At 42.2% G+C, this 14,469-nt stretch overlaps 1 long non-coding RNA gene across 2 annotated transcripts; it reads left to right on the top strand.

Annotated features, from left to right (window-relative positions):
- Window positions 1-7,447: 7,447 nt before the first annotated feature.
- On the top strand, window positions 7,448-9,165 carry LOC110507460. Of its 2 annotated transcripts, XR_005040093.1 has the most exons (3): window positions 7,448-7,973; window positions 8,267-8,502; window positions 8,661-9,165. It is a non-coding gene; the product is annotated as an uncharacterized LOC110507460 (long non-coding RNA). The 2 variants fall into 2 exon arrangements; XR_002471128.2 differs by lacking the exon at window positions 7,448-7,973 and having other exon boundaries at window positions 7,985-8,502.
- The last annotated feature ends 5,304 nt before the right edge of the window (window positions 9,166-14,469 follow it).

Raw genomic sequence — 14,469 nt, 5'->3', positions numbered from 1 at the left:
CCTCCAGAGTGCTCAGGAGCTCCCCTCAGGTGTTGTTGTCCACAGGGACGATGATCATGGGTCATGGAGGAGGAGATACTTGGTCTGGTGCATGTTACCGTACACAGTCGTTGAGCGCAGGAATCTGGCCATATTAGTGCAGTGTTACGGATACAGGTATCCTGTGTGTATCCTGTGTGTTTTTATTTTCTCTCCTTCTCATCTCACAGGTGGCAATCATCATTCCCCAATCAGAAGACACCTGCTCCTTTTCTCTTACCCTATCACATCCTTTCCCTTGGTTTAAAAACCCAATCAGTTGTTTTCCCTGGAGTTCGATCTCTCTGTGTCTCTCTCGCTCTGTTGGATTGAGCTCTCTTTTGTTCATACATGTCACATTTGTCCGGAATCCTGTGAGTATTGTTTTATTATGGTGATTGACTGTTTGTTTGATGGTGGGAAAAGGGGGTACCAAGACAAATTGCCCATGGGCATACACTACCCGTAGGAATACTTTGTCTAAATACCCTAGTTAGAACTGGGCGGACCACCCGCTGTATTTTTGGTTAGTTAGCTGTATTGAAGTAGGCTAGTCTAGCTTAGGGGTGTTTTTGGATATTTGTTTCTTTCCTTGGGTCCAGCTCAGCCCCTTTTCCCGCCCCCCTTTACCATGTGTTTAAAATTAAACCATGAGTGTTTGACGGTAATTTAGTTGTCTGTGGTTTCTGTTCTCACTGTTACTTTTCCACTGTTATTATTTGCATGAGTTATGTTACGGGTACCACACCCCCCCCTAGACTGCCGGGCCAAAGGGGATTCGTAACATGCCGTTTGCTGGGCGACTCGGAGGCGAGCCAGCTGGAAGACACCTTGATGAGGGCATCGGGAACTACTTCCACCAGACCCACTTTGTCTTCGTAGTAACGCCTCTTCTGTCAAGGCTCGACAGGGAAGCCGGACGCTCTTGGTACCCTGTTTAAGATGGGGACATTGGTGACGGTGGAGATAAGACGGATAATCATGTTATTGGTCCGGGGGCTCAGAGAAAGCATTCAGTACAAATGTTTTGGACCTGTGGATTGGGATGAAGAGGTCAGTGCTCAAATTTGGACTGCAGGTGTCCGTTGCCCAGTCTCTCTTACTAAACAATTGTTTTACAGACCATTCCTGAGTAGTAAAAATCACCTACCCCATAGTGAACAGAGTCAAACCCAGGGATATCATATTATTATTTGTCATGGTTGTGAGGGTCTCTCTGAAGAAAGCTGTAGACCACAAACGGCCGTACCATCTCTCCATTTTCCTGCAAATACTCTTATTTTGATGTCCAGGGTCAGAAAGCAGTGTGCAAACAACATATTTGGAGGCAATCTGACTTTGGTACATCCATATTTGTACTTCAAAATTAATTATATACACTGAGCCTACAAAACATTAGGAACACCTTCCTAATATTCAGAGGCACCCTGTTTTGCCGTCAGAACAGCCTCAATTCGTTGGTGCGTGGATGCTCGCACTTATTCACTCCAGTGCTTCCCACATTTGTGTAAAGTTGGCTGGATGTCCTTTGGGAGGTAGACCATTTTTGATACACACAGGAAACTGTTGTGCTTAAAACCTACACTCAACAGCCCACACTCAAATCGGTGCGCCTAGCATCTACTATACCCCACTCAAAGGCACTTAAATATGTTGTCTTTCCCATTCAACCTCTGAATGGCACACTTACACAATCCATGTCTCAATGGTTAAAAATCCTCCACCACCTGTCTCCACCACTTCATATACAATGATTGAAGTGGATTTAGCAGGTGACCTCAATAAGGGACAATAGCATTCACCTGGATTCACCTGGTCACTCTGTCATGGAATTTTACTAATGTTTTATACAGTCAGTGTATATTTCCAATATGTTAAAATTATGAATTGAATCATATCTACACATGTTACCAGTGCCACAGGTTCCATGACAAACTGTCCACAGTCTGTTGGTCATTTGGACTAAACACTAGTGGATGATGATGCTAAGCACCATGCAATGACGTCTCTTGTGTTACAGTAAGAGAGAACCCCTCTCAACTACCTCCCTCTCTCTCGGTGGTGTGTTATGCTCCCCCTGCTATATTAGCTGCAAAACTCTCAAGCTAATTCTGCAATATTTTTTTTTAGGACTTCAGATGCAGCAGGTACCAAACTCTCGACATAGTTGAAGAGGCGTTGGTCCAGTATGAGCTGCTCCTGTGACAGGTCTGTTTTTACGGGCTTTCTGATGGTCGATCCGGGCAACGCTGCGGTCTACACAAACACTGCCCATCTTTGATTGCAGAAGAGTGTGTACAGTGATGCAAAACACAGCTCAGGAGTTCACAATGATCTTAAAGTTGTTGGGCTCCTGATATACATGCTACATAATATTGACCCCTGGGACCCCTTACCAGTCTGTCCAAGTGGATTGGTCACTCTGTTTTACTGTTGAGAGGAACACATTGTTTTCAAGCTGAAAACCCACATCTGGGCCGTATGCCATCTCAAGCTGTGGCAGGAGTTCACCCCAGCTGTCCATGCTGAGTGGCATGATGAGCTTATCAATGTCCTGTAAGGCCACATAGCGGCTCTAGTACATGTAGAGATAGATGCAGTCATTCAGTGCAGGGATCTGCCCATAGTAGTGCATGTCTCCTGGGGAATGGGACCATTGCCACCCCTCGGACAAGTTGAGGTATGAGGTCACAGGCCAGTCGATGACCTTGACGAAGTCTCTCTCCACATTGTGGCCCAGGACTCTCTGAGCAGCTCTGCTGCAGCTGTTCCTGTAGATTGCCACCCACTGCACACCCAACAGTCGACACATCTCCAGGGTCTGCACCATCTGCAGGACGTTATCAAAGTCAAACAATGGCGAGATGCCGACAGTGAACTCATAGGGGAAGAACTCGTTCCGGGCCCTCAGGTTCAAGACTGGTATGAAAGTCTTGAATGTAAAGGGCTATTTGGTTGGGGTCTTCGCACATGATGTCAGCTGTTTTATAGTGGTCAGAGTTGATGCTGTTAACAGCTGATGAGTTGTATTTTTGTCCATCGCAGCAGAAGAGGCACTGAAAGACTGCCTTCTCCGGTTGGCCACTTCGGTGCTCAAAGTATGCTTAGACCATAGTGGCCGACAATGGCCACTAGGGAGTCTTCACTGTCAATCTTCCAGGCCTGGTTTAGTTGACAGTTGATTTGAAGGGGATTCAGAGAAGGAGTCTCAGCTTTACCTTGTCTATCTTGAAACCTGCCTGACTTCTTCATAAAACTCCTCCCGAACCCCCACCCTGAAAAGAAGAACCAGGTGTATGGACTGGGACACATAATAACATAACATTGTATGATACACCACTGGCTTTGAAATTTAGCACGAAAAAGTAATGTGGGGAAATTATGTTCATGAAATGCATGTTAGAAGAGTTTCAAACAAGCACATGAACACTCATTATTCAGGAGTGTCTAGTCTTGTGTAAGCAGCCATAATGTCTCAATGCAACATTTACAGCGAGTAAACCAAACATTAGAAACACCTAACATTGAGTTACACCCCCCTTTCGCCCTCAGAACAGCCTCAATTAGTTGGGGCATGGACTCTACAAGGTGTCGACAGCAATCCACAGGGATGCTGGCCCATGTTGACTCCAATGCTTCCCACAGTTGTGTCATGTTGGTTTGATGTCCTTTGGGTGTTGGACAATTCTTGATACACATGATTGAGTGTTGAGGGTGAAAAACCCAGCAGCACTGCAGTTCTTAATGCCATCAGCACCATAAACCGATGCTGGCACTAAGACCGCACTCAACGAGCTGTATAAGGCCATAATCAAACAAGAAAATGCTCATCCAGAAGCGGCACTCCTAGTGGCCGGGGACTTTAATGCAGGCAAACTTAAATCCATTTTACCTCATTTCTACCAGCATGTCACATGTGCAACCAGAGGGAAAAAAACTCTAGACCACATTTACTCCACACACAGAGACATTTACTCCACATACAGAGACATTTACTCCACATACAAAGCTCTCCCTCACCCTCCATTTGGCAAATCTGACCATAATTCTATCCTCCTGATTCCTGCTTACAAGCAAAAACTAAAGCAGGAAGTACCAGTGACTCGCTAAATACAGAAGTGGTCAGATGACGTGGATGCTACTCTACAGGACTGTTTTGCTAGCACAGACTGGAATATGTTCCGGGATTCATCCAATGGCATTGAAGAGTATACCACCTCAGTCACCGGCTTCATCAATAAGTGCATCAACAACGTCTTTCAAGGAGAGGGACACTAATCCGGACGCTTATAAGAAATCCCGCTATACCTTCAGACGAACCATCAAACAGGCAAAGCATCAATACAGGACTAATATTGAATCCTACTACACCGGCTCATTGGATGTGGCAGGACTACAAAGGGAAACCTAGCCGTGAGTTGCCCAGTGACACGAGACTACCAGACGAGCTAAATTACTTCTATGCTTGCTTTGAGGCAAGCAACACTGAATCATGCATGAGAGCACCAGCTGTTCCAGATGACTGTGTGATCACGCTCTCCATAGCCGATGTGCGCAGACCTTTAACCTTTTCACACGTACCAACACACGGGTGTGATCATTCTACAGTGGTCCCTGTAACATACGATCTAACCGGTGTGATTAGAATGCTCATTTAGAACACTTATCTAGAACAGACAGTTTTGAATAACGCAACAACCAGCATTTGAGCTGGCCACACGTTTTTCAGAAACATTTTGCACAAACACAGTCCTTAAAGTTATGTCCAAAGTGAGCAGTTTATTTTTGGATGCAATGTTCAGACATTCACAGAAGTATCTACAGCATAACACAATCATCCAAACTGGAAAAATATAGGCTATATCTGTCCTAGCGCTAATTGAGGAAAGATTGACATAACACACGCAGTCATTTTTATAACTCTCGGCTGACATAAACTACAATATTAATTCGCTTATAGCAATTACAATTTATAATTAATCACTTCACGGGTGAGCTCACCATTGATCAAAATAATTGAGTAAAACACTCTAGAAATCGAAGATAATCTGACGATGGGTCGTTTCTGTGCGCTGCCATGCTTTTCTTCCCACAGAAACCAAAGAGAAGACCAGATGAGTTTGGTCTGTTTATAGTATGCATGTTGAAGGGGATGTGTTGTCTACAATCGTTCACATCCCACCATTCACTTCCTGAAGTTCTCAATAAAATGAGTGAACCCTTACTCACCTCATTTTGTTTACCCCAGTCCTCAACAGTCCAATCCCTGTACCTTTTGCAGAATATCAGTCTGTCCCTGAAGTTTTTCCTGGGGAGAAGTGGCTTCTTTGCTGCCCTTCTTGACACCAGGCCATCCTCCAAAAGTCTTCGCCTCACTGTGCGTGCAGATCAAATCAAATGTATTTATATAGCCCTTCGATATCAGCTGATATCTCAAAGTGCTGTACAGAAACCCAGCCTAAAACCCCAAACAGCAAGCAATGCAGGTGTAGAAGCACTCACACCTGCCTGCTACCATTCCTGAGCAAACTCTGTACTGGTGGTGCCCTGATCCCGCAGCTGAATCAACGTTAGGAGACGGTCCTGGCGCTTTCTGGACATTCTTGGGCGCCCTGAAGCCTTCTTCACAACAATTGAACTGCTCTCCTTGATGATCCGATAAATGGTTGATTTAGGCGCTATCTTACTGGCAGCAATATCCTTGCCTGTGAAGCCCTTTTTGTGCAAAGCAATGATGACGGCATGTGTTTCCTTGTAGGTAGCCATGGTTGACAGAGGAAGACCAATGATTCCAAGCACTACCCTCCTTTTGAAGCTTCCAGTCTGTTATTCGAACTCAATCAGCATGACAGAGTGATCTCCAGCCTTGTCCTCGTCAACACTCACACCTGTCACCTGTGTTAACGAGAGAATCACTAACATGATGTCAGCTGGTCCTTTGTGGCAGGGCTGAAATGCAGTGGAAATGTTTTTTTGGGGGGGATTCAGTTCATTTGCATGGCAAAGAGGGACTTTGCAATTCATTGCAATTCATCTGATCACTCTTCATAACATTCTGGAGTATATGCAAATTGCCATCATACAAACTGAGGCAGCAGACTTTACGAAAATTTATATTTGTGTCATTCTCATAACTTTTGGCCACGACAGTAGATATCAAATAACGCTGCAGTTCGCGGTAGAGTAGTCGGTGAAACCATTCACTTCAGGAAAAGGGGTGATATAAATGAAGTTTCCTTTCATTTTGTGGTACTGAATTCATAAAAATATTTGCTGCCATTGTAGTAAGGTTCGTAATGCGAGAGGTCTTCGGACGAGGCTATGGACGCTTCTGGGTCCTCGTTGATAGGACAAGAGTGTAATGGAGAAACCGAGTCAATGGGAGAAGCGAGCAGGAATCTAGAACTAGGGACTCTGGTCACATGGAGCATTCCGAATTTCAGAGCAATTGTGACAGAGACCCAGAAAGGAGACCCTTGCCACTCTGAGGATGATAGCTTGCAACCCTTGGCTGATGAAATAGAAAACTCCTCCAAAAGCAGTATAAGGGTCAGTGACTTTGCCCCAAGTGATCAAATTCAAACAAGCAAATCGGCCACACAGAATAGTATCAGGGTCCGTGAAGTTGGCCCAAGTGAGCAGGCCCGAAGCAGCAGACTATCTCCCCTAAAATACATTGTTATGGACAAGTCCCACGATGCAGTCAATTCACAAAGCTCTAAGAATAATTTAGAGGAGGGTAGTGGGACACGTACAAGGTACGAAAGGGTTGTTAGACCAGTAAAGAGACTTGTTGAAGCCATGAAAATGCTTGTCAGAGAACCTGACATGTCCGAGCCCATAGCAACACTCCTAAATGTCCTGTTGAAAGTATTTGATATCAGTGATACAGAGTATTATGTAGGCTATGTGTATTCAGTGTTGAGTTCAAGTCGCAGTTTAGGTTAAGAGACAGAAAGGGTGAAGGTGATGTGCAAAAGACACGTTATTACTTTGTACAGTGTTTTGTGCAGTCCTATGGATAGCCCATGGCTAAGGTTTACCCTTCAGGTATTTCTTTAACAGGTTTAAAGTGCCGGCCCTAGTAATGTGTCTTTAAGGTCTGTATGGGTTGATGGAATACAGCAGGGGTGAGCGTAACAAAGTGAAAATGTAGAGTTTTCATCGACCTCGAGCGCAATGTTGATTTCATAGAACGCCGCAGTTCGCGGTAGAGTAGTAGGTGAAACCATGCAATACAGGAAAAGGGGTGATATAAATCAAGTTTCCTTTCATTTTGTGGTACTGAACTCATAAAAATATTTGATGCCATTGTAGTAAGGTTGATAATACGAGATGTCTTCGGACTTACCATTTTTGTATTATTTTCTTTGAAAGAACAACTAGTGGGTTTTGAGTGCTTCCACCCTATTTGGGAAGTTGGTCTGCCTGCTCCTCAGTATGAGAGAGATTCTGAGAGCAGGTTCGTGTCTCCTTCCTCTGTATATAAACACTGTACTGTATACCATGTGTTTTTGGAAAACTGGTTCATATATCCTTAAGTCAATAGCGAATATGGCTATGAATATATTTAATTAGCCGTTAATGTATTGAAGACCTATTTCAGCAAGTTTCAACCAAGTGTTTGCTGGCTTAGCTAGCCATGTTAACGATGAGCTAACACCGTTGGTCACTGCACTACAATGTCACGCTAGCTATTGCCAGCAGGTGATTTGCTAGCAGGTGACTTGCAATATTAAGTGAATGTTTATTTTCTTACTACCTTTAAAAGGTTTATATAAAAGGGTTGTACTTGTGCTCTGTATTTATGGATTAATATCACTTCACATTGAGGGTATGTATCACTACATTTGCTCCTATCTAAAATATATCTTGTGGGCTACCTAACCAGGTCACATGTGGCTGTGACCGTCCTGTCAATGCCTGTCATCACTGTTTGACATCTTTTACTGCAGGTATGCTTTTCTGTATTTTTGTTATTGTATACTATACAATGACTTTGTAGATTGGGTCTGAGAGAGATATTCTGAGAGCAGTGAACGTGTGGCTGTGACCGTCCTGTCAATGCCTGTCATCACTGTTTGATATCTTTTACTTACTAAAAACCTAGTCAACCTGAAGTGCGGGTGTCCGTGCGCCTTTCTTCTGAGAGGCTATGTAAAGTTGGTTACATCAGCAAGGGACACACTTTGTATGTTGACAATTGGTACAGCAGTCCCACACTCTTCCAGCATCTGCTCTCCAACAGCACAGGGGCCTGTAGCACAGTCCGGTCAAACAGGAAGGGGATGCCGGCATTCGGCTGCAGGAAGATAAAGAGAGGGGAGGTGGAGTTCAAGGAGAACGGTCAACAGCTGGCAGTAAAGTGGCATGACAAACGAGACGTCCATGTCCTCTCCACTGTCCATACAGCAACCATGTCGGCCACAGGGAAGGTGGACCAACTGACGGGAGAGAGAAAAATCAAACCAGACTAACTAACAGGTGGGATGATTACTGAACAAGGTATTTTTTGTAATTGTAAGTACAGTTCACATGCAAATCACATAGTTCCATTATGCAATTATAGTGACAATATTTGACCCACCTACCCACTGCCTCATCATCCTCTCCCTTCCCTCATCCTCCCCACTCCCGCATAGATAAAGTAATTACCTACCAAAAGTACAGAGAGAACCTTATGAGGGAGCTGCTGGAGGAGCACCACCCCCATCAGCGCCCATCCACTGGGGGTCGTCCTGCTGCGGACAATCCCCTAAACCTCACTGCACGGCATTTTCCCTGCAAAGTCCCTCAAACTGCTGCTCAAGGTAGTCTCACACAGAGGCACTGCAAAGTTTGTCTGTCTGGCACCAGGAGAAGAAAGCAGAGGAAGTTGTCAATATACATGCGTTTAGCTTGTGATACACCTCTATGTATTTCACCATGCTTTGGGGAGTATCATATGCTCAAGCAATATTGAGCACATCTGCAGCAATTAGTGACTGACTGACAGACCTGACAAGTAACTTTCCTTCCATGATACTAGTTGTTGTTCAATCACTGCATGAATATTAAATACGGGTTATGCATATTCAGTTTTTTTTCCTCTAGTAAAACTTGTTCAACCAACCACCACCATTACTGCAATAAAATTGACGACTAACATATTGGCCTATGTTTTCTTGCTGTGTTTTCATCCAGTAAAACTGTTAAGGAGTGTATGGTAGCATACAAAAGCTGGCCTCAATCTGCAGCTCAAAAGATGTCCAGTTCTAGTTATGATATTAGCAAATACTGTTTGTGGTTTCTGAAAGTACAGAATAGAGGTATTCTAATGAATAATAATTCAATATAAGGATATAGCAATATTACAAAGAAGTAACATAATAAACACTGCTAAAGAAATGGTATATTGCATTGAAAAAAAATCACACATTTTTGTTATAACAGTAAGAAACAGTAACTTTTGAGCTCCACAAGGGAGCAAGGCAGAGCAGAACAGAGCTATGCTAATAGGCCAACTGAAAACAAACCATGGTCATATTTTTTTATTTTATTTAACCATTATTTAACTAGGCAAGTCATTTAACAATAAATTATTATTTACAATGACGGCCTACACCAGCCAAACTACGAAGATGCTAGGCCAATTGTGCGCCGCCCTATAGGACTCCCAATCATGGCCCGGTTGTGATATAGCCTGGATTCGAACCAGGGTGTCTGTAGTGACGCCTGAGATGCAGTGCCGTAGACCGCTGTGCCACTTAGTCATAAGGACAGGGAAGCTTCAAATACAACACAAGCTAATAATTCTCTGATGCAATTAGCATTGTTTTACAGAGCTAAAATAATTATGTAGCTAGCTACATAAGCACGATTGAAGAACACCATAAAGGTTATGAAATGAGTAACGTTACATCGCGTGTCTGCAGTTATAAGGAATATACACACATATTATGTTCCATACAGTAAGCTATAGTAGAAACGACATACAGAAAGTATTATAACGTAATAAGGCACTTTGATAGAAACGCACACATTTCTAAAGGTATTATGAGTAAGGAAAACAACAATGACTGATGCGGGAAACATACGGAAAATGCGCAAATGTCTGCAGACTTGAACTGCACAAACAATTGGGAAGTGCTTGGGGTGTTTTGTCCCGGTCAGAAATGTGTATATATATAAATAAATAAAAATCCGCAAAAGTAAAAAGGACTACATTTTATGTGAACGAATGAGGCGGAACACACCTCAATTCAAACACCGAGACAGTTGTGAAGAGGGAACGACAACACCTTTCACCCTCAGGAGACTGAAAATATTTGGCATGGGTCCCCAGATCTTCAAACGTTTCTACAGCTGCACCATCGATAGCGTACTGAACTGTTGCATCACCGCGGGGTATGGCGACTGCTCAGCATTTGACCGTAAGGCACTACAGAGGGCAGCGCCAAGTCTAGGACCAAAAGGCTCCTTAAAAGCTACCACCAAGCCATAAGACTGCTGAACAACTAAACTAATCAAATGGCCACCCAGACTATTTGTACTGCTGCTACTCTGTTTATTATCTATGCATAGTCACCTCAATTAACCTGTACCCCTGCACATTGACTCGGTACTCAATTACCCTGTACCCCCTTGTATATAGCCTCGTTATTGTTATGTACATTTATTGTGTTACTTTTTGATTGATTAGATTTATTTTACTGTAGTTTATATAGTAAATATTTTATTAACTCTATTTCTTGAACTGCATTGTTGGTTAAGGGCTTGTAAGTAATAATTTCACGCTAAGGTCTAACCTGTTGTATTCGGTGCATGTGACAAATACAATTTGATTTGATTTGACACAAACCGGTGCACCTGGCAACCACTTCCATATTCCGTTCAAAGGCACTTAACTCGTTTGTCTTGCCCTTTCACCCACCCACATCCATGTCTTGACTGTCTCAAGGCTAAAAAATCATTCTTTAACCTGTCTCCTTCAACTTCTTCCACACTGATTGAAGTGGATTTACCAAGTGACATCAATAAAAACCCAGATCTTTCACACCACCACCAGTTATTGCTTCCATAATTTTGGTTGTTAAAATAACAAAAATATTTCTGGCACACCCCCGAAACTACAGTATAGCAATACCACCAGCGCTAAGATTTACCATTGCATTCGGTTTGTTAAAATAAAGCCCTTCATGTCAAGCAGTGTGAATTTTGGCTGTTATTGGTTGTAGATTTAATTGGAGTCTTTTCATCTTTCTTAGTTTTAGTTAATATCAGTCAACTAAAACTATTTTAGTGTAGGTTTTAGTCACAGTCATTTTAGTAACTGTATTTTTTCCCCATGAAATACTTCATATTTACCTTTAACTTACACCATCTGCACTGTCATGACGTGGCCCTTTCTGGGTGTAGATCATGGCTTCCCCATCTCATTAACTCCTACACCCAGGTTCTGTTATCTCAGGTCATAGATTCCTGGTGGAGACTCTCTCCCCCTGGCATGCAGAAAGAGAGAATACAGAGAGAGAACAAGGAATTTCACTTGGCCAAACACCTAAATCCAAAATATGAGTTTTAAACAGTATGTCCACCTTTGAGAGTGTGGGAATGGTCCGTGTAACTTAAGGGACAGTTATGTTGAGTGTGTTTCATTTTGTGACCTCATGAAGGACAGGAAACACACATAGTAACTATATCTCTGAATGTGTACATTTCTCAATTATGGGGGTTGCATCTAATTCTTGTATGAAATGTGTAAAGATAAAACTATTTGTGAAATTATTTAATGTGAAACCTTTCATGTGAGAGAATTGTACTCCCTTTAAAGTTTAACTAAGTCATTGGTCCACCCCCGTGAGCACAGACATGATCAGGCGTCATGGAACCACCCTCTTCTACTGTTACGAATAAAAGCCCCTCCTAAGAAAATCCTCTTCAGACTAAGCAAACCCACAGCGTGAGCTGTGATTGTGAATAGTTAAGACCACGCATACTTCTGTGTAAACTGAGGTGGCACAGGTTTGAGTACTAAAAAGTACTCAAAACTAGACAACTATACCACGCATAGTACCAAAACTAGAAAACTATACCACTGGAAATTGTTAAACTCTGAGACTATCGATCCCTACAGAATAAGAGCAAATCTTAGATACAAATTAGAAGTCTGCAGCTAGAAATTATGTAAACCTGGGATGTGAATACCGACAACCACCGAAACACCTATCCTATGAGAATATTTCTGAATGGGACTCTGAGGTATCCATTCTAAACACGAAAGACTGATCTTCAGGGAAACAGAAAGAAAGAGAGAGAGAGACTCGGATGAACTCTCCAGCAGACGGACCGGATTCCAACAGAGAAGACAAGAATGACATACGCCGTAAATATGTACTTGCAATTATTCTCGAATGAGTGGCCGCTCATGTGCGAAGGATTAGCATTTCAATGTATATAATTATAGACTGTAATGAATCCATTTTGTCTTTCCACCTCTCTCAGTCCACACCCCATTCCCCTTGTTCACCAAGCCGTCATATTGGTTTAGCCACTAGGGAATCTTCCCTATCATTGTTAGTAACCAATATCTACTGTTTGTTTGTTTATGCATTTCTGTGATTATTTAGTTAGTAAATAAGTTATTAAGCCAATTGGTGTATGGATGATTCATAGCTTAGGCTGGGTTCCTGCAGATAACCAAGAATTCTACATTGTTTGAAATGAGACTGACGTAAGGTAAATAATAATTCATTAAAAGAGGACTAATTTGCCAGATATTAAAATATCTGAAGAGTTATATTCGGAAAATTATTAATGCCATGATGGAGTCATTTTGCCAGGACATTGGATGTACAGTGCCTTGCGAAAGTATTCGGCCCCCTTGAACTTTGCGACCTTTTGCCACATTTCAGGCTTCAAACATAAATATATAAAACTATATTTTTGTGAAGAATCAACAACCAGTGGGACACAATCATGAAGTGGAACGACATTTATTGGATATTTCAAACTTTTTTAACAAATCAAAAACTGAAAAATTGGGCGTGCAAAATTATTCAGCCCCTTTACTTTCAGTGCAGCAAACTCTCTCCAGAAGTTCAGTGAGGATCTCTGAATGACCCAATGTTGACCTAAATGACTAATGATGATAAATACAATCCACCTGTGTGTAATCAAGTCTCCGTATAAATGCACCTGCACTGTGATAGTCTCAGAAGTCCGTTAAAAGCGCAGAGAGCATCATGAAGAACAAGGAACACATATATAGATTATAGATATAGAATACAGTCCAATTAGATGATTTTGGTGTGAGAACTATATTTTGTATATATTTTGTTTACGCTTTCATTCCTTTTCGGTTCAGTTACCTTGACACTTAAGAAGCAATAGAGCCATAAACAAAGTCCCCATACAACCATCACTTAGTGCCACAATGCCGCTCATTGGGGAATTAATGTAATTATATAATTCATGAGTGTGTATGCGTTAACATCTGCCTAAGTTACTGCCCAGATCTTGTCCTTTGACAGCTCTTTGGTCTTGGCCATAGTGGAGTTTGGAGTGTAACTGTTTGAGGTTTTGGACAGGTGTCTTTTATACTGATAACAAGTTCAAACAGGTGCCATTAATACAGGTAACGAGTGGAGGACAGAGGAGCCTCTTAAAGAAGAAGTTACAGGTCTGTGAGAGCCAGAAATCTTGCTTGTTTGTAGGTGACCAAATAGTTATTTTCCACCATAATTTGCAAATAAATTAATAAATTCTACAATGTTATTTTCTGGATTTGTTTGGAAATTACAGGCCTCTCTCATCTTTTTAAGTTTTGCCCCACTGTGACACTGGGTGATTCTGTAGCAGCTGATGTTGTGACTTCCTTCGGTACTGTGTGTTCAGTGCTGTGTGCTTCTGTTCTGTACGTGTCTCCTCGATGCAACTTGTATTATAAAATTGGTTGTTTAGATCCTGGATGCTGATTGGATGAGAAGCGTTCCAAGCCGTGCTGTATCGGCCCACTATATCTGCTAAAAGTTCAATCTACAGTACATCATCACTGCGACACACACTATCTCAACTAGCACATAATTTCCCCTTGCTTCTAGTATAGAATTTAGTTTGGTGCAGTGGGAGTTAGCATAAGCCTTGCTGTCTGCCTGACCGACCTCAGAAGATTTGTTGGGTCAGAGCTATTAGCGTAATGGAAAAATAGAGAGTGAACAAATGTTAAAACCTCGACAGGATCGGTGTCCCCCCTAAATGTTAATTTACAAATGTTAATAATAAGTTGGAAGTTGGAATGATTACATCCGAGAATGCGAGAAGTTAAATGACGTTTTGTTTGTTGCTTTGGCCAAACAAAGTGATGTTAATTAGAATATGGGAGATACTGGGATTTGGCACACTTGGAATAATAAAATCTGGGTTGAACCTTTTTTTCATGGATAACTTCACCAAGCTCAAATGGATATTCAG

The sequence above is a fragment of the Oncorhynchus mykiss genome, chromosome 27 (assembly GCF_013265735.2).
Source record: "Oncorhynchus mykiss isolate Arlee chromosome 27, USDA_OmykA_1.1, whole genome shotgun sequence".
NCBI lineage: Eukaryota > Metazoa > Chordata > Actinopteri > Salmoniformes > Salmonidae > Oncorhynchus > Oncorhynchus mykiss.
Note: the sequence above shows the minus strand (reverse complement) of the source record. Positions and strands in the feature narration are given on the sequence as shown.